At 38.4% G+C, this 19,640-nt stretch overlaps 1 pseudogene; it reads right to left on the reverse strand.

Moving 5' to 3' along the window:
* Positions 1 to 16,242: 16,242 nt before the first annotated feature.
* Positions 16,243 to 17,170, reverse strand: LOC127214421 (olfactory receptor 2B11-like; annotated as a pseudogene).
* Between the last annotated feature and the right edge of the window lie 2,470 nt (positions 17,171 to 19,640).

Genomic DNA, 19,640 nt, shown 5'->3' on the forward strand with positions numbered 1-19,640 from the left:
AAAAAGAAACAAACTCACTCTGGAGGAGTAAAAGCCAGGAAATAATCAATTTGAGGGCTGAAATCAATAAAGTAGAAACCAGGAAAACAATACAAAAAAAAAATCAATGCAACAAAGAGTTGGTGTTTCGAGAAAAATCAACAACACAGACAAATCTTTATCTAAACTAAACAAAAAACAGAGAGAACATGCAAATTAACAATATCAGAAATAAAAATCAGAACATAACAACACTGAACAATTTTCAGGTCATATTTTGAACACCTGTACTCCACAAAATTTGAAAACTCAAAAAAATGGACAAATTTCTGGATAGTTATCACTTTCCAAAATTAAATTAACTTAAACAGACCTATAACCCCTAATGTAATAAAATCAGCCATCAAAAGCCTTCCAACCAAAAAAAGCCCAGGACCTCAGATGGCTTCAGTGCAGAATTCTACCAGAAATCCAAGGAAGAGGTAATACTAATACTCCTCAAGTTTTTCCACTCAATAGAAATAGAAGGTCCATTACCAAACTCTTTTTATAAGGCCACAATTGCCTTGGCACACAAGCCACACAAAGACACAACTAAGAAAAACACTACAGACCAATATCCCTCATCCACATCCATGCAACAAAGACTATGTTAGTAGCAGCATTATTTGTAACAGCAAGAACCTGGAAGAAACCTATATGTGCCTCAACTGAAGAATGGATAAGAATGGATAAAGAAGATGTGGTACACAATGGAATACTACTCTGTGTGGAAAAAAAAATACAATGGAATCTTGAAATTTACAGGCAAATGGATGGAATTTGAAGAAATCATCCTGAATGAGGTAACCCAGTCACAAAAAGAGGAGCATGGTATGTACTCACTCATATATGGATTTTAGACATAGAGCAAAGGATCACCAGCCTATAATTCACACTGCCAGAGAAACTAGCATACAAGGAAGATTCTAAGAGATTCATACAAGGTCTGTCACAGAAGGGGACAGAGACAATATCTCCTAAGCATATTGGGAGTGGGGGAGGGACAGTGACAGGGGAGGAGAGGAAAGCAGGGTGGGACTAGGAAGATTGAGTCTGGGTAGGAATAAAGGAGAGAAGAGAGAATGAGAGAGGGGAGAGAGAGAGAGAGAGAGAGAGAGAGAGAGAGAGAGAGAGAATAAAAGACAGAACCATTATAGGTTTGAAGAGAAAACTGACTCTAGAGAAATGTCCAGAGACCTACAAGACTGACCCCAACTAACAATTTGAGCAACAATGAAAAGGCTAACATAAATGTCATTCTCTAATAATGAGATTCATGACTAACTTATCCACCATCAGAGAACCCTCATCTAGTAGCTGATGGAAACCAAAGCAGACACCCACAACTAAACACTAAGTTGAACTGGAATCCAGATGCAGAGAGGGAGGACAAGACCAGGCTACAGAAACCCACAGAGACAACTGACCTGAACAAGGAGAAGCAATGGGCCCCCAGACTGATAGCTGGGAATCCAGCATTGGGCTGACTCAGTAACCCTGAACATGGGGTCTCAGTTAGAAGTCCTGGGCAGTCTAAGGGACCTCGGACAGTGGAACCAGGACACAAAAGGACTTTGGGAGCACATTCCCCATGGTGGGATACTCCCTTCACTTAGAAGCAGGAGGGAGGGCCTAGACCCTTCTCCAAATGACTTGAAATATTTAGATGACCCCTCCTAGAAGGCATTACCCTACATGTGTGGTGGGCTGGGGATGGGAAGGGAGGATGGTCGGGGAGCATGGCAGTGTGGGAGACAGGGAAGTAGAGAGGGAGGTAGATTGAACTGAGATTGATATGTAAAATAAAAGAAATAAAAATTAATTTAAAAAAGACATGAAGTTTTTGTCATACATGTGTTTCACTTGCTTGCCTAGAGTTAGCTCAAGATATTTTATATTATTAGTGGCAATTGTGAAAGGTGTTGTTTTCTTGAATTATTTCTCAGCTCATTTGTCATTTATATATAGAAGAGCTACTGATTCTATTTTACTTAATCTTATGCCCATCCACTTAACTGAATGTGTTTATCAGCTGTAGGTGTCCCCTGGTAGGTTTTCTGGGGTCACAAATAGAATACAAATAAATCCATATCTGTTACATTGAACAAAATTCAAGTTCAATTGGATCAAAGAGCTCAAAATAAAACCAAATATATAAAACCTGATAGGGGTAGCCTTGAAGGCATTGGCACAGAAGACAATTTTCTGAACAGAGCACCAACAGTGCAGACACTAAGATAAATAACTAATAAATTTGACCTCATGAAATTCAAAAACTTCTGCAAGGGAATGGACACCATCAATAGGACAAACTGACAGCCTACAGAATGGGAAAATATTTCAGGAACCACACATATAACAAAGGGTAATAACAAAATATATATACAAAATATATACAAAAATGCAAAATATATCAAGAACTCAAACTAGACTAAAAAACCAAATAAAAATGGGACAGATCCAAATAGAAAATTCTCAAAAGTTGAATTTCAAATGCCTTCAAAACACTTAAAGAGGTGTTCAGCATCCTTAGCTATCAGAGAAATACAAATCAAAATGACCCTGAGAATCCATTTTACATGTGACAGAATGGCTAAGATAAAAAACACAAGATACAGCTCATCCTGGAGAGGATGTGAAACAAGGGGAATACTCTTCCAATGCTAGTGATAGTGTTAACTCGTACAGCCACTAAATGAAATGGATTGATCTACCTCAGACTCAGTTATACCTCTCTTGGGCATATATCTAGAGGATGCTCCTTCCTACCACAAGGGCACTCTCTCAACTACTTTCATACCAGCCTTATTCATAATAGTCAGACACTAGAAAGAACCTATTTGCCCCTCAACTGACTAATGGATAGAAAAAATATGGTACATTTACCCAATGGCGTATTATGACTCAGCTGTCAAAAAAAAAAAAAAAATGACATCACAAAATTCCCAAACAAATGGATGAACTAGAAAAAAATCATCCTGAGTGAGTTAATAGTGACTGAGACAGACAAACATGGTATGAACTCACTTATAAGTGGATATAATCTTTTAAGTAAAGGAAAATCATGCTGCAATTCCCAGACCCAGAGTGGCTATGTACCAAGGAGGGCCCAAGGAGTACTGCATGGATTTTCCTAGGAAGGGGTAAATAAAATAGATTTTTTCATTTAAATTGGAGGTGGGTGGTGATGAGAACAGGAGGAATAAGGCAGGGGAGAATGATGGAAGGAGAGAATATATGAAGAAACAACGGGAACTGGGAACAACCTCCAGAGTAATGTGAAAACCTGGTGCATTTGAGACTCCTAGCAATGTGGCATATAGAGCCTGAACTGGTCATCTTCTCTGACCAGAAAAGCTTGTAGTGAAGGGACTGGGACTTCAACCCCAACACCAAACCTTCAATCTACACTTTGTCCTGTTTACAAGATGTGCTGGGGTAATGGTGGCACATAGTTTGTGGAAGTAGCCAGCAATGACTGGTCAAATTTGAGGCCATGCCAGGAGAACAAATCTACTCCTGACACTGCCTGAATGGCCAGGAAGCAGAAGCTGAAAAACCCAGTGACCCAGGTTAAATCCAAACATGCCTGGAAAGAAAAAAAGTCAACAAAATGATTTTCAATGATAGTCTAATATACGCATGGATTGGTGCCTGGCTCAATCATTATCAGAGAGCCACATCCAGCAACTGATGGGAAAAACATTAGGCAAAGCTAAGGAAACCCTGCAGAAGAGAGGGAGGAAGGATTGCAAAAGCAGAAGGGTCTTCAAGGATACCATGAGACCACAGTCCACAGAATCAACTAAGAAGAGATCATAGAAGCTCACAGAGACTGAATGACAAGCATGGGCCCTGCATGGAGCTGAGCTAGGTCCTCTGCATATGTTGTGACTGTGTTGCTTGGTGGTCCTTATGGGACTCCTAAGAGTGCAAGAATGTAGAGAGGCGAGGGGGGTCCTCTGATTCCTTTGCCTGTTTTTGGAACCTTGGGTTGCATTTTATAGCATTGATAAGAGAGTTTCTTTGTGATCTTATTGTGACATCCCTGGGAAACATGCTATTTTTAAGAGAAAATGAGTAATTGTGGATCTAGGGGAGATGAGAGGTTAGGAGGAGGGGCATTAGAAACAATGGAGGGAGGAGAAACTGGAAACCATGGTAGGGATATAAAGTATAAGAGAAGTATAAATAAAATTTTAAAAATCCCAAGTCTTTATTCTGTTTAAGTCCCCCACTGATTTCTACAATATTGATGATGGGGTGTAGTGAGATAGTCCCTCTGTGGCGCTGACCACGCCCATTGGGGGGTGGAGCCATGGGCGGAGTGACCTGGGGAAGGAGGTCGGAGGGGAGCCAGGAAAGGCTCTCTTGCTGGCGTGACTCGGACAGGAGAGGATCGGGTTGAATTTCCTGGTGTTCATCTGTCTAGGTTGTAAGTTATTTGTCCCTGAATAAACATCTATTTGGCCTATTTGTTTATCCTTATTTAACCGCGTTAATGGGGTTTGCTGTAAAAGTGGGAACAGCTGCTTTCTAGGATTATTAGAATATCTGTGGGAAGTGACATGCAATGTGGAATTACGGTAATGTTTGTGAGTTCATATGCAAAGGAGAAATAAAGAAGGATAGGGAGAATTCAGAGAATATGAGAAGCATAACAGTCATGGACTTCGAAGATATAGGGAAATATCTCCTGAGCCCTGGAGCATCCTGGGAAGGGACTGAAAAAAAAAAAAAACAAATCCAAGGCAAAAGCATTGCAACACTGGCAAAACTTCAGTGAGCCTCAAAGGCCGAGAGGACACAGTGGAGGAGTATAAGACAGTAAGTTCAGGATCCTGTAGTCATAAAATCATTGTCTCCATTGCTCTGCTTTGTTTGCACAATCCAAAGTCTCTAATAGGAGACATCCCAGAGCCTCTTTTACCTCTTTATTCTGCAGTGTGTAGATGAGGGGATTAAGAATTAGTTGGGGTCAAGACAGTATAGAAGAGAGAGATGAACTTCCAGTGGGTGTGAACTTATGCACTTTTAAACTGGATGTAGATGACAATGATGCTCCCATAGAAGAGGGACACCACCAAGTGGGATCCACATGTGCCAGGGCTCTGTACCAAGCCTTGGCTTTCTTGATTCTTACAACTGCCTTGTATCCATATGACATCAGTATCAGTGCTAAGGGTAAAAGTAGAAAGACCAATGAGGCCAAAAAGAGCTAGACCTCATTGGCATGAATGTCCACACAGGCAATCTTGAGCATGGAAAAAAACCTCAAAGAAGAAACAGTGTAGCCACAGGTGGCCACAAAAGAGAAGCCAGGGTGACTGTTCCCTGGATAAGAACATTTTCTATTCTACTGAGCCACAAAGTTTCTACTAGAGCACAGCACAGCTGTTTTATTCATCACAGCTACATAGTGGAGAGGTTTGCAGATAGCAGCATAGTGGTCAAAAGCCAATATTGCCAGGAGAATACATTCAGTACATCCCAGAATCAGAAAGACATAAAGCTGCACTATACAGCCCACAGCTGTGATGTTCTTGGCTTGTCCTTTCAGGTTCCATACCAGTTGGGAGACAATACTGGTGGTGAAACAGATGTCCACAACAGAGAGCTGAGTAAGAAAAAAAGTATGTAGATTTGAGTTTATAATCTATTGAAGAGATCAGAATAATTACTATGTTTCCCACCAGAATGATAGGAAATTAAAGTATCTATGGAGTGTTCATTCCAGTTCTGGCTGGTCTGAGAAACCCGCCAGAATGAAGACATCACTGACAATTCTGTTAATCCCTGACACCTGGCATAAGCAACGAGGAAAACATTACAAATTAAGAGAAAGTCACAATATCAATAAGTCATTTAAAATCGTTTAAAATCCTGACATTGAAGAAATTTGCAGTGACTTGTGGTTTAGAAGCTGAAGAAGAATTTTTTTTTTTAAACAGGAAGGATAGAAGTCTTTAGTGAGGGTACTGTAGAAGTAGTCTTTGCCTGAGTAAAACTATTAGGAGCTGAGGCACTTTGTTCAGGAGAAAATACATCAAAATAATAAATGCATTTGATCCACATATAACTTATAGCAACTCATTCAAATTAAAAAGTGTTTGGTGTCTTTAATATTAAGTATAAATAATAATTATTTTTTTAAAAAATCTATGGGTTTTTTTGTTTTGTTTTGTTTTGTTTTTTGGTATAAAAAATTCTGGAGAGGATCCCCCCTCTTTGGGCCCCTGCTAGAAGTGAGTCTGGGACCAGTTTGGATTGAATCCCCCCCACACCCTTCCCTGGGAACTCCCTGGATTGGCCCCGAATCTCCCTCCCCCCTGTGTCCTGTCCCCAAGGAGCCTGGTGCTCTGATACACACCCACCCACCCCCACGAAGAGCCTGCCCTCCCCACCACCCTGTGCCATATCCTGCCCATTGTCCTACTGCTCTGGTCAAGCACTGGAATAGAGGGTGTATCCTGCCACCTTCATTGAACTTCCAGGAGCTGCTCTGAGCACACTAGACCTGCCTATCCACATGGGTCCACCCTGAATCTTTGCCTGCCTGATCTCTGACACCCACTGCCAGTCCTCTGCTGGAGTTCTGGGCCCCACCCAGAGATCTGTCTATCCCCATGGGACCTTCCTGAGTCCCTGCCTAAAAGATCTCTACCACCTTTGCCAGGCCCCTGTCTGAGGAGAGACCTCCTAGAGATCTTGGACAAGCCAGAGCTACAGACATCAAACTTCTGACCCACTAAGCCCACCTGGGGAGTACCATAAAGAGAGAGACCCCACCTGCACCTACTGGAACAAGGAAGAGAAGACGACAATACAAGGGAACACCTAACAACAGAAAGACAAGCATGACACCACCAGAATCTAGGGACTCTACACCAACTAGACCTGAACACCCCAAATCAGATGAAACAGAAGAGAACGACTTAAAAATGTCTTCATAAAAATGACAGAGGCCCTCAAAGATGATGTGAGAAAATCCCTTAAAGAAATAGAAGAAAAAACAAACAAAATATTGGAAGAAATGAACAAACCTCTTAAAGAAAGTACGGAAAACCATGAAAAAACAATTAAAATGATGAAGGAAACAGTTCAACACTTGAAAACTGAAATAGAGAAAATAAAGAAAACAACAAACTGAAGGAATCCTAAAAATAGAAAAACTGGGCAAATGACCAGGAACTACAGATGCAAGCATAACCAACAGAATATAAGAGATGGAAGAGAGAATCTCAGGCACTGAAGATAAACTAGAGGAGATAGATTCATCAACCAGAGAAAATCTTAAATCCAACAAATCCTTATCACAAAACATACAGGAAATGTGGGACCCCGTGAAAAAAACCAAACCTAAGAATAATAGGCATAGAAGAAGGCGAACAAGTCCTTCTCAAAGGTGCAGAAAACATATTCAACAAAATCATTGAGGAAAACCTTCCCAATCAGAAAAGGACATGCCAATGAAAGTACAAGAAACATACCAAACACCAAATAGACTGGACAATGTAAGTAGGTTTTTCCTCCCACCGCTGGTCTGTCCTGCCACTGTGCCAGCCACAAATAATGCACAAAGACTCTGTATTTGATATAATGCTGTTGGCCAGTTACTTGTTTCTTATTGGCTAGCTCTGTCTTAAGTATTAAGCCATTTCTATTAATTTAAGTATATCCACGTGGTCTTATCTTACTGGGGAATGAGGCCAGCATCTGGTCTCCCCAGTCTCTCTATCTTGACTCCTCCCTACTACTTCCTCTTTCCTCCTTGTCTCCTAGCCCCACCTATCTTGCTTTCCTATTGGCCAAAAGTGCTTTATTCATTAACCAGTATTAGAAACAGAATGACATCTCCCATCAGGACAAGAGAAAAAAAGACCCCTCGACACATAATAATCCAAACACCTAACACAGAGAGTAAAGAAAGAATATTAAGAGCAGCAAAGGAAAAAGTTTAGGTAATGGATAAAGGCAGACCTATCAATTTTACACCTGACTTCCCCATGGAAACTCTCAAGGTGTTGAACCCTAATTCTGGGGTCCTGATGGGCCAATGGGAGAGCCCCGAGACACAAACACCAAAACCAGGAGATGCAACAAGCAAAAGGTGTTTATTGAATGAGTGCACTCAGGTGACAGAAATATCGGGGAAAGCTGCACACCCCAAAAGTGTTTAGGCTCTCTTTTTTATAGAGAAAGACTGCAATCAGCATACATGCATGGAGCACAAGGTGATTGATTAAAAAGTATGATCTCATGTTTGAGAGATCACCCAGGTATGACCTGTTCTTCTTATTCAAAGGATAAACCATAGAATGAATTGGAAAGTCCTCAGATTGTCCCTTGGCCAGGAGTGACCCAAACAGGGCTGTTCATCTGGAATCATTTGTTCCAGGGATGGAAGCCTATTTCCTTGTGGTGGGCCATGACCTGGGAGAGACTTCAGTTATTGTACAAGAGATTGAATATTCAGTCCCTAGCACTATTTAACAGAATTAGCCTAGCATGACCACTAGCCCCCTGTCATAGTAACTTTCTTGTTTTCATAATTTCTGTTCTCTCCTCCCATGTCAATGTCAATGCTTTATGACTCTTTATATTTTGCTTGCAAGAATTATTCTTCTGCCCCTTTCCTACATCCTTGCTCTGCAAACTAAAATCTTTCAAAGGCCAGAAGATCCTGGATAATGTTCTACAATTACTAAGAACACATGGATGCCAGTCCAGGTTGCTTTACACAGAAAAAAATCTCAATCACTATAGATGAAGAAAACAAGATATTTAACGACAAAGCCAGATGTATCTACAAATCCAAACCCAACATAAAGTTCTAGAAGAAAAAATCCAACCAAAGGAAGTCAATTAATCTCACAAAAACATAGTCAATAGATAATCCCACCACACTAGAACCCAAGAGTAAAACAGGGCAAATATATTGACAATACCACTGCCAACAACAAATCTAAAACAAACATTAACATCAATGGTCCTTACTTTCCCTCAACTCACCTAAAAAAGACACAAGCTAACAGAATGGATATGAAGACAGAATCCCTCCTTCTGCTGAATACAAGGAACACATCTAAGCTTCAAAGATAGACATTACTTCAGGGTAAAGGGTTGGGAAAGTATCTTCCAATCAAATGGACCCAAGAAGCAAGCAGGTGTGGCTATCCTAATATCTAGCAAGTTAGAATTCAAACCAAAATCAATCAAGAGAGATGAAGACAGTCATTTTATATTCATCACAGGAAAAATCCATCAGCACAAAGCCTCAATTCTGAACATCTATGCTACAAATACAAAAGCACCCACATTCATAAAAGACACACTACTAAAACTTAAAGCTCACATAAAACCCCATACACTTATAGTGAAAGATTTCAACACCCCACTCTCACCACTAGATAGGAACACCAGTCAGAAATTTAACAAAGAAACAAAAGAATATAACAGAAGTTAAGTCTCAATTGAGATTAACAGACATCTATAGAAGATTCCATCCAAACACAAAAGAACATACCTTCTTCTCTGCTCCACATGGAATCTTCTCTAAAATCAAACACATACTAGGTGGCATAACAAACCTCAACAGATACAAAAAAGTTTGGAATAGTCCCCTGCATATTATCAGACCACCATGCTTTAAAGTAGGAATTCAACAACTTCACATACCCAAGAAACCCTACAAACTCATAGAAACTGAACAATGCCCAATTGCACCATACCTGGGTCAAAGAAGAAATAAAGAAAAAATTAAGGAATTCCTAAAATTCAACAAGAATGTGGTCACAACATTTCCAAACTTATGGGAAACCTTGAAAGCAGTGCTATGAGAAAATTTCATTGCACTAAGGGCCCATATGAAGAAAACAGAGGATAGTCACATTAGAGAATTAACAGCACAACTGAAAGCCTTAGAACAAAAAGAAACAAACTCACCATGGAGGAGTAAAAGCCAGGAAATAATCAATTTGAGGGCTGAAATCAATGAAGTAGAAACCAGGAAAACAACACACACACAAAAAAAATCAATGCATCAAAGAGTTGGTTTTTTGAGAAAATCAACAAGATAGACAAACCTCTATCTAAACTAACAAAAAAGCAGAGAGAGAACATGCAAATTAACAAAATCAGAAATGGGAAGGTAGACATAACAATGGACATTGAGGAAATCCATACAATATTCAGGTCATATTTTGAAAACCAGTACTACAAAAATTTGAAAATTCAAAGGAAATGGACAAATTTCTGGATAACTATCACTTAACAAAATTAAATCAAGAACAGGCAAACAACTTAAAAAGACATATAACCCCTAAGCAGTCATCAAAAGCCTTCCAAACAAAAAAAGCCCAGGGCTAGATGGCTTCAGTGCAGAATTCTACCACAAATTCAAGGAAGAGTTAATACCATTATTCCTCAAATTGTTCCACACAATAGAATAAGAAGGTTCATTACCAAATCTTTTTATAAGGCCACAATCACCTTGGTACCCAAGACACACAAAGTCAAAATTAAGAAAGAAAACTACAGACCAATATCCCTCATGAACATTGATGCAAAAAATACACAACAAAATATTGGCAAACTGAGAATACATCATGGAAATCATCCACCTTGACCATGTAGGTTTCAACCCTGGGTTGCAGGGATGGATTAACATACAAAAATCTATTCATGTGACACACCATATAAACATACTGAAAAAAAAAAAAAAACACAGGAACATCTTTCTATATACTTAAAAAGCTTTCGACAAAATTCAACACCCTTTCATGATAAAGGTCTTGGAAAGATCAGGGATAACAGGAACATATCTAAACATAATAAAAAGCAATAAACAGTAAAACAGCAGCTAACATCAAACTGAATGGAGAGAACCTTAAGGCGATTCCACTAAAGTCAGGAACAAGACAAGGCTACCTTCTCTCTATATATCTCTTCAATATAATACTTGAAGTTCTACCTAAAGAAATAAGACAAGAAAAGGATATCAAAGAGATACAAATTGGAAAGGAAGAAGTAAAACTTTCACTATTAGCAGATGATATCATAGTTTACATAAGCCACTCAAAAAATTCAATCAGTGAACTCCTAAAACATGATAAACACCTTCAGCAAACTATCAGGATACAATATGAACTCAAAAAGCTCAGTAGCCCTACTTTATTCAGATGACAAAGGGGCTGAGAGAAACGTCACCCTTTACAATGGCAACAAATAACATAAAGTATCGTGGAGTCACACTTACCAAACATGTGAAAGACCTATATAACTAGAATTTTGTGTCTTTAAAGAATGACATTAAAAATGATACAAGAAAATGGAAATATCTCCCATGCCTTGGATAGGTAGGGTAAACATAGTAAAAATGGCAATCTTGCCAAAAGCAATCTACAGATTAAGTACAATCCACATCAAAATCCCAGCCAAATTCTTCACTGACCTTGAAAGAGTAATAATCAACTATATATGGAAACAGAAAAGACACAGAATGTCCAAAATAATCCTGTACAATAAAAGAACTTCAGGAGGCATCACCATCCCCGACTTAAAGCTCTTGAAAACAGCCTGGTATTGGCTCAAAAATGAAGAGGGAGAACTATGGAATCAAATCAGATATCCTGAATTTACCCCACACACATTTTTTGGACACCTGATTTTTGACAAATCAGCTAAAAGTATACAATGGTAGGAGGAAAGCATCTTCAACAAACTGTGCTGGCACAACTGGATGATAGTGTGTAGAAGAGCAGATAGACCTATGTCTATTGCCATGCACAAAACTCAAGTCCAAATAGACCAAAGACTTTAACACAAATCCAGCAACAGTGAACTTCTTAGAAGAGAAAGTGGAAGACTGGGAAAAGATCTTCACCAATCCTACATCACACAGAGGGCTGATCTCCAAAATACACAAGGAACTCAAGAAACTACTCAACAAAACACCAAATAACCTTATTAAAAATGTGGAACAAAACTGAAAAGAAAATTGTCAATGGATGAAATGAAAAAGCCTGAAAGACACTTAAGAAATTGCTCATTATCCTTAGCTATCAGGGAAATGCAAATCAAAACAACTCTGAGATACATATCATATTACTCCTGCCAGAATGGCTAAAATTAGAAACACCAATGACAATGGAATTTGAAGAAACCATCCTGAATGAGGTAACCCAGTCACAAAAAGAGGAACTCATATATGGATTTTAGACATAGAGCAAAGGATCACCAGCCTATAATTCACTAGGATACAAGGAGGATTCTAAGAGATTCATACAAGGTCCCTCACAGAAGGGGAATAAGATCTCCTGAACATATTGGGAGTGGAGGGGAAATGGGGGACAGTGAGTGGAGAGGGAGTTAGGAGAAAGAGAAGTGGAAGAGAGGAAAGCATGTGAGCCTAAGAAGATTAAGTCAGGGGAAAAATAGATGAGAGGAGGGGGGGCATGAAAGAGGGAGCCATTATAGGTTTGAAGACAAAACTGACTCTAGAGAAATGTCCAGAGACCTACAAGACTGACCCCAACTTGCAATTTGAACAACAGTCAAAAGGCTACCATAAATGTCGTTCCCTGATAATGACATTCATGACTAACGTATCCACCATCATAGAGACCTCATCTAGTAGCTGATAGAAACAGAAGCACACACCCACAACTAAACACTGAGCCAAACTCCTGGAATCCAGTTGCAGGGAGGAGTGATGAGAAAAGGAGTCAAGACCAGGCTACAGAAACACACAGAGACAGCTGACCTGAACAAGAAGCAATGGGGCCCCAGACTGATAGTTGGGAAACTAGGATTCGACCAACTCAGACCCCCTGAATATGGGTCTCAGTTAGAAGTCCTAAGCAGTCTAAGGGACCTCTGACAGTGGAACCAGGATGTATCCCTGCTGCAAAAAAAGGACTTTGGGAGCACAATCCCCGTGGGGAGATACTCCATTATTTAGAGGCAAGAGGGATGGTCTAGTCCTTACTCCAAATGACTTGACAGAATCAGATGACCCCACATGGAAGGCATCACCCTACATGTAGAGTGGGGGGGTTGGGAGAGTGCGGGACCATGGGCAGGTGGGAGAGATTTAAGGAGAGAGGGATGTAGGGGGAACTGGGATCAATACGTAAGCAACCTAGATGCCCCTCAATTGAAGAATGGATAATGAAGATGTGGCACATCTACACAATGAAATACTACTCTGCAGAAAAATAATAGTACCTTGAAATTCGCAGAAACCATCCTGAATGAGGTAACCCAGTCACAAAAGTGGAACATAGTATGTACTCACTTATATATGGATTTTAGAACTAGATCAAAAGATCACCAGTCTATAATTCACACCACCAGAAGAACTAGGATACAAGAAATATTCTAAGAGATTCATATAAAGTTCCTTACAGAACTGGTAAGGGACAAGTCCCCCAGAACTCAGGGGAAGTGGGGGGGGAGGTGCAGAGAATGGAGAGAGAAGTAGGAGAAAGCGAGGTGGAGGAAAGGAAAACACGTGTGACTAGGAAGATTGAGCCCAGTTAGGAATAGAAGACAGGAGAGGGAGAGAGAGAACATAAAAGAGGGAGCCAATATTGGTTTGAAGAAAAATTTGAACACAAAGAAAGGTCTAGAGAACTACAAGACTGCCGCCAACTAACAATTTGAGCATCCGTGGAAAGGCTACCATAAATGCTCTTCCCGGATAGTGAGATCAACAACTAACTTATGCATGGAGCCTTCATCTAATACCTATTAGAAACAGGAGCAAATACCCATACATAAACACTGAGTCGAACTAGAACCCAGATACAGATGGAGAGGACAAGACCAGGCTGCAGAAACACATAGAGATAGCTTACCTGAACAAGGAGGAGCTAATGGGACCCCAGACTGATAGCTGGGAATCCAGCATGAGACTGACTCAGGCCCCCCTGAATATGGGTCTCAGCTAGAAGGACTGAGCAGTCTAAAGGACCTCAGACAGTGGAGCCAGGATGTATCCCTGGTGCACAAAAGGACCTTACAAACACATCCCCCATGGAGGGATAACTGCCTTAACCTACAGACAGGAGAGAAGTCCTAGTCCCTACTTCACATGACCTTTCAGATCTATATGACCCCAAATGGATGGCATTCCCCTACATATGGAATTGGGGTGGGGGATGAGAGGGGAGGATGGTTAGGGTGCATGTGAGGGGGCAGAGAGGGTAAAAGGGAGGGAGGGAGGAAGGATGGGAGGGAGAGGGATCTATGATTGACATTTAAAATAATAAATTAAATAAAAAAGAAAAATAAATATATAAAAAATACTAGAGAGATCTTTTACATTGTACATAAAAGACACAATTTACATATTTTGACTGGTTAAAAAAAAATACTCAGCACTGCATCATTTATATGCAACAACAATTTCTTCTCATGTTTATAAGGTTGGGAGTACAAGAAAGTACTCTGAAGTATTTACTGTCTTGTAAGGACACAGCTTTAGCTTCTGGGATTGCTCTTTATTGGCTGGTGTTTGGGATGAATATCACTGTGTCCACTGTGGCAGAAGACAGAAAGGTGAAAAGGATGGAATGTTTTTTCTAAAAGTCTCAAGAAGTAATTGCCTCTAATGCAGTTCCCTAACAGAAGAATTTGGGATATCACACAATATTATAAAAAGGGAAAGTGTGAATTCTAAAGTTAAAATGTTAACTCTTTAAACTTTCAAAAGAGTTTTAATCTTTCCTAATTTATGTGTATATACCTGGATGCAAGTATATACACGTGTGCAGGGGTCTGAGAATGAGAGAGGGCACTAGATCCCATACAGCTTGAGTATCAGGCTGACATAGATGTTGGAACCTGAGCACCTGCCCTCTGCAAGAGCAGTACAGGCTATGAACAGCTGGACATCTCTCTCTAGCCCCATTTTTAACTTTTGATGCAAATGATCATCATTTGCGTCCACAAATAGAGTCAATCAAAAATATCCATTAGAATTAGTAATATAATAAAATTGTCTTTCATTACAAAACTGAAACTATTTTCCAAACATGTTCTTTCATATTCAAAAGATATCCCTGATTATTCTGAATAATGTATAGAAGTATCAGGTTGCCAGTCATTACCATCTCTTCTTTTCTCTCTCACTGATTTCAAACACTCTTCTTTGTAGTATTTGACAGGGACGTCAAGAAATATATGTTTGTTCAAGTGATTTTGATATGTAAATAAACATTCCTTAGGTATTGATAATCACAAACACAAAATAGCCATATGCTTATTTATGAGTGAAGTTGAACTTAAAATTACCATGATGAAAAAAAAGTTCATCTTGAACTAAAAAATCCACTAGTGGACTGACAATAAGGTTCATCAGGTAAAGGTACTTGTTGTCAGGACTGAGAACCTGAGTTCAATTCCCATGATTAAACTGGTAGAAGGAAAGAATTCTTTTAGGCAAGTTGTCATTGACCTCAATGCATGTGCCATGATTGGTGCACATCCCCACAACCCACACTCACACATGCAAATATATAAAAAGGAATATTAAAATACACTATTATTTAAAATAATTGAGGATGATCATAACATACTACTATTTAGCCAGAACGCACAAAGTACATGAGATGTTCACACCTTTGGGCCCAACATCCAGAAAATGATAATTCCTCAAGTGCTATCTATGAGATGTGTACCAATGAATGATGGTCATATTATTGTTATAAATATATTAACCAGATTGTAAATTATTGTACATTCTAAATGATTAAATACTTGTTATCTCAATACAAAGAAGACACAAGAACTATTTTGATATATTTTAAAAGGTCCCATGTTAATATTCCCAAACACATTATGTGTTAAGTTGATTGTAAAGAATATGTGAAATTTCATTATAAAAAATATGATATTGGAATTAAGATGACTTCTTGGAGGACAAAGCTTCACTTTTCTTGGAGATCTGGTCACTGGTAGGTTGCCTGTGATCCAGGGAATAGCTCCACACCCAGGAACTAATTGGTCAGCATTTATTGGGCAATGCTAATTGGACTCAGGGGTTGTTACGATCCTTGGGGGATTTGGAGAGAGGTGTTGGGAGATAAATGAGATAAAAAAAAATACATGGAATGTGTCTACAAACTTTTCAAAGACTAAGACAAAATACTACTAAGATTTTTAAAGTTTTACCCAGGAGGAAAATAACCTGTTAAATAATTTTGTTTGTTATACTAACTATAACCTAGAACATAAAATTCTTCTTGCCAAATTTTCTAATGCTCCCTTTACATCCTTATTCCTCAAAGTGTAAATGAATGGGTTGAGTGTAGGAGTCACCACACCATAGAAGAGAGCCATGAACTTCGGTTGGCCCCTTGAGAGGAGGGAGGCTGAATATACATACTAATTCCTGGGCCATAAAATAAGGAAATTATGATAAGATGAGAGGAACATGTGCCAAAGGCCTCTATCCTTCCCTCGAAGACTTAATCCTAAGTATAGCACACACCAATACTAATATAGGAAGCAAGTATTAAACATAAAGGAACAGCTAGTATGAAAATACATACCACAGAAAGTGCCAGCTCATTTTTCTCTTTTTTACCACAAGCAGTCTTTATCAGAACTGGAATTTCACATAAGTGATCCAGTGTATTGATGCCACATAGTGGCAACTGTAAAGTAAGTGTGGCTTCTGAGATTGCATAGGCAATTCCACAGAGCCACATGATGCATACTAACAGAATGCATACACACTGATTCATGATCAAGGTGTAGTGAAGAGGTCTGCAAATGACCCTGTAACGATCAAATGACATAATAGCAAGAAGAAGACACTCTGTGACCCCCCCCCATTGCACTAAATAAATAAAGTTGAAGTGCACACCCCACATGGCTGATTGCCTTTCTGGAACTTCCCAGGTTAAACAGCATCTGAGGCACAATGCTGGTAGTGTAGCACATGTCCAGAAAGGAGAGGTTGGTGAGAAAGAAATACATGGGGCTGTGGAGGCAAGATTCTAAGATGTACACCAGAATGACGGCAATGTTCCACATCTTAGCTAGGGGATATGTTAGCAGAAAAATAATGAAGACAGGGAGCTCCAGCCAAGGAGCCTAGAAGAATGAACTCTTCAGGATGGGTTGTATTAATGACTACCATTTTCTTCGATTTGTTCCTCCTGTAATCACAAAGTGGCAGAGAGGGAGAAGGGTGAAGAGAGAGATAGTTTTGAGAATTTACAAGGGACAACCCATTATTTTGTATCTTGTACTGGTTTTCCAGTAATTAAAAAGCAGATAAACAAATTGTCATAACTTTAAAGGAATAAATAAGATAAAGAATCTTGACCAGGTGATCCATTTCCTTTTATGACACTAAATTACAGAATATGTACTTTTAATAAGATCTTCCTCTGGATACTGAATTTCTTCCTCTGTAATAAGAATCACTGAATAAGATCACTGAATTCTCATTACAATTAAACAAATAAGAGAAGTTTGTGTCCATTAAAAATTCATAAAAATTGTTTTTCTAACTATGGCTGGCATGAAATTGATCAGGCTTTTAAATGAATACTATCCCCAGCATCTTACAAAACAGAGGTTGCCTGGACCTGATGACTGAAGTGCTTCCTTTGCAAACCAGTGCTACAGGTGTTATTTAAAAAGTCAACTAGGTTATAAATAATATGGCAGGGAGAAAGAAACATTAAGATTATTTCATCCATCAAAAAATCATCATTGAATAATTATTTCTGCCAGAAGTAACAAAGTAAGCAATATATCGTAGCTATTTAAAACTTATAAAGTGAATTGTTTTTTTAATGTTATATGTAGTTTTGTGAATGTATGAATGAGTTGGGTAAGTGTGGGTATCTGCAAGTCACAGAATGAATTGTGTGGTCAGAGGGGCAACTTCTGGGAGTGGGTTCTTGCATGCTACCCTGGGTTCTAGGAATCAAACTCATGTTGTCAGTCTTAGGAGGTAAGGGCTTTTACCATCTGAGTCATCTTACTATCCCAAAAAGTAAAGGTATAAATTAGATTCTAAAATTATACATTTGAATATTTCCATCTACCCATAGATTTTATAATTATAAGACAGTTATTGTTCATTTGTTTAACAATGGTATAGTCACCTTTTTATTCTTATAGACCCTTCAATATTCAAAAGGATAATTTATATTTAATGGACTAATTTCTTCATAATTATCTGTATCTGTCTTCAATGAGAGCAATTTCTATAGTATTGTTTGTATTATGTAAGATTTCTTATTGCTAGTACATTAATTGTAGACTGGAATGGTCATCATCTATGTTGAAAAACAATACTAACACACTTCATTATAGATCTAATAACTTTACTTTCAATACTAGAATCAAGTCAGGCTTCCTTCTACAAGACAAAGATTCCACTGGGAAGAAGCAGGACTGTGAGTTCTCCAAGGTAGACAACTGATAAAACAAGCAATTCTTCAGCTTTCACTTATTTCTCTTCTTGTAATTATTAAGCAAGGGAAGACTATCAAAAATTTTCACCTCAAATTGACAGAATTCTTGTTGTTTTTAGGACAGTCTTACATCTCTCCGCCTTATAAAGCTACAGTTTGATATGTGGCATTTATACTGAATTTCTGGTGTCTGGTTTGATGTGATTGTCAGAGCAGAGCCTAAGAAGGGTCAGTGTGGCATGGTCTATAATCGTATCACAACTTCCTTAACTTTACTACATTAACTCAGGGTATCTTTGTGTCTTTGAATTCTGATAACTTTGACCATTATTTTACTACACAGAAATTTCTTTATCTAGAAATCTCTAAATCACCATAGAATGCCTTTTAGGACTATGTATGTATGTATGTATGTATGTATGTATGTATGTATATATAATTTATATGCCACTTCCATTACATAAAATATATTTGCTGCATGTCTTACTTAGCTTTATGTAGGGAAAGAACAAAAAAAGAAATATTGGTTATTTTATCTATGTCTGTAAGAACTAGATAAAATATGTGAAAAAGTCATTATGGAAAAATGATCACAGATTTTAAAATCATTTATATACAAGAAAACATTTCAAAGTAATCCATACTTTGTATGCTAATATTAATAAAATTATTACATTAATTTTTATATATGTGACATCATTCTGCCATTTAATATTTCACATATAATTTAAATAAAGCTTATAAAAATATGATGCATATAGTAGTTCATGAAATTTAATACTTTTACTGATGTTTCAAATAAGAGGTAGTTAAAAGAGATATTACTTATGAAGAGATTTGCTTGTTCTCAGAGTCAATGAATCAGGATTTCCATGTCCCAGATAAGACTTCCTGAAGTGAAATGCTGCCTGACCTTCAAATATGCATTAATTAGCTATTACCTACATATACTGAATTATTTCCCAGGAGTTGCATGACCCACGAAAATATCTTTTGATTTACCTTGTTTTTATAATCTTCAATGAGGAGGAAATATGAAGGAATGTCGAGTGCTTTTTTTGTTCAGAGACAGATTAAGAACCTTTATTTGATAGAAAATAGTGTTTAAGAATTTTAGGTAATTGTCTGATAAATTAAGTAAGTGATTGATAAACTACAACAAAAAAAAATGATGAGTTA

This window comes from Phodopus roborovskii, unplaced genomic scaffold (assembly GCF_943737965.1).
Source record: "Phodopus roborovskii unplaced genomic scaffold, PHOROB, whole genome shotgun sequence".
Lineage (NCBI taxonomy): Eukaryota > Metazoa > Chordata > Mammalia > Rodentia > Cricetidae > Phodopus > Phodopus roborovskii.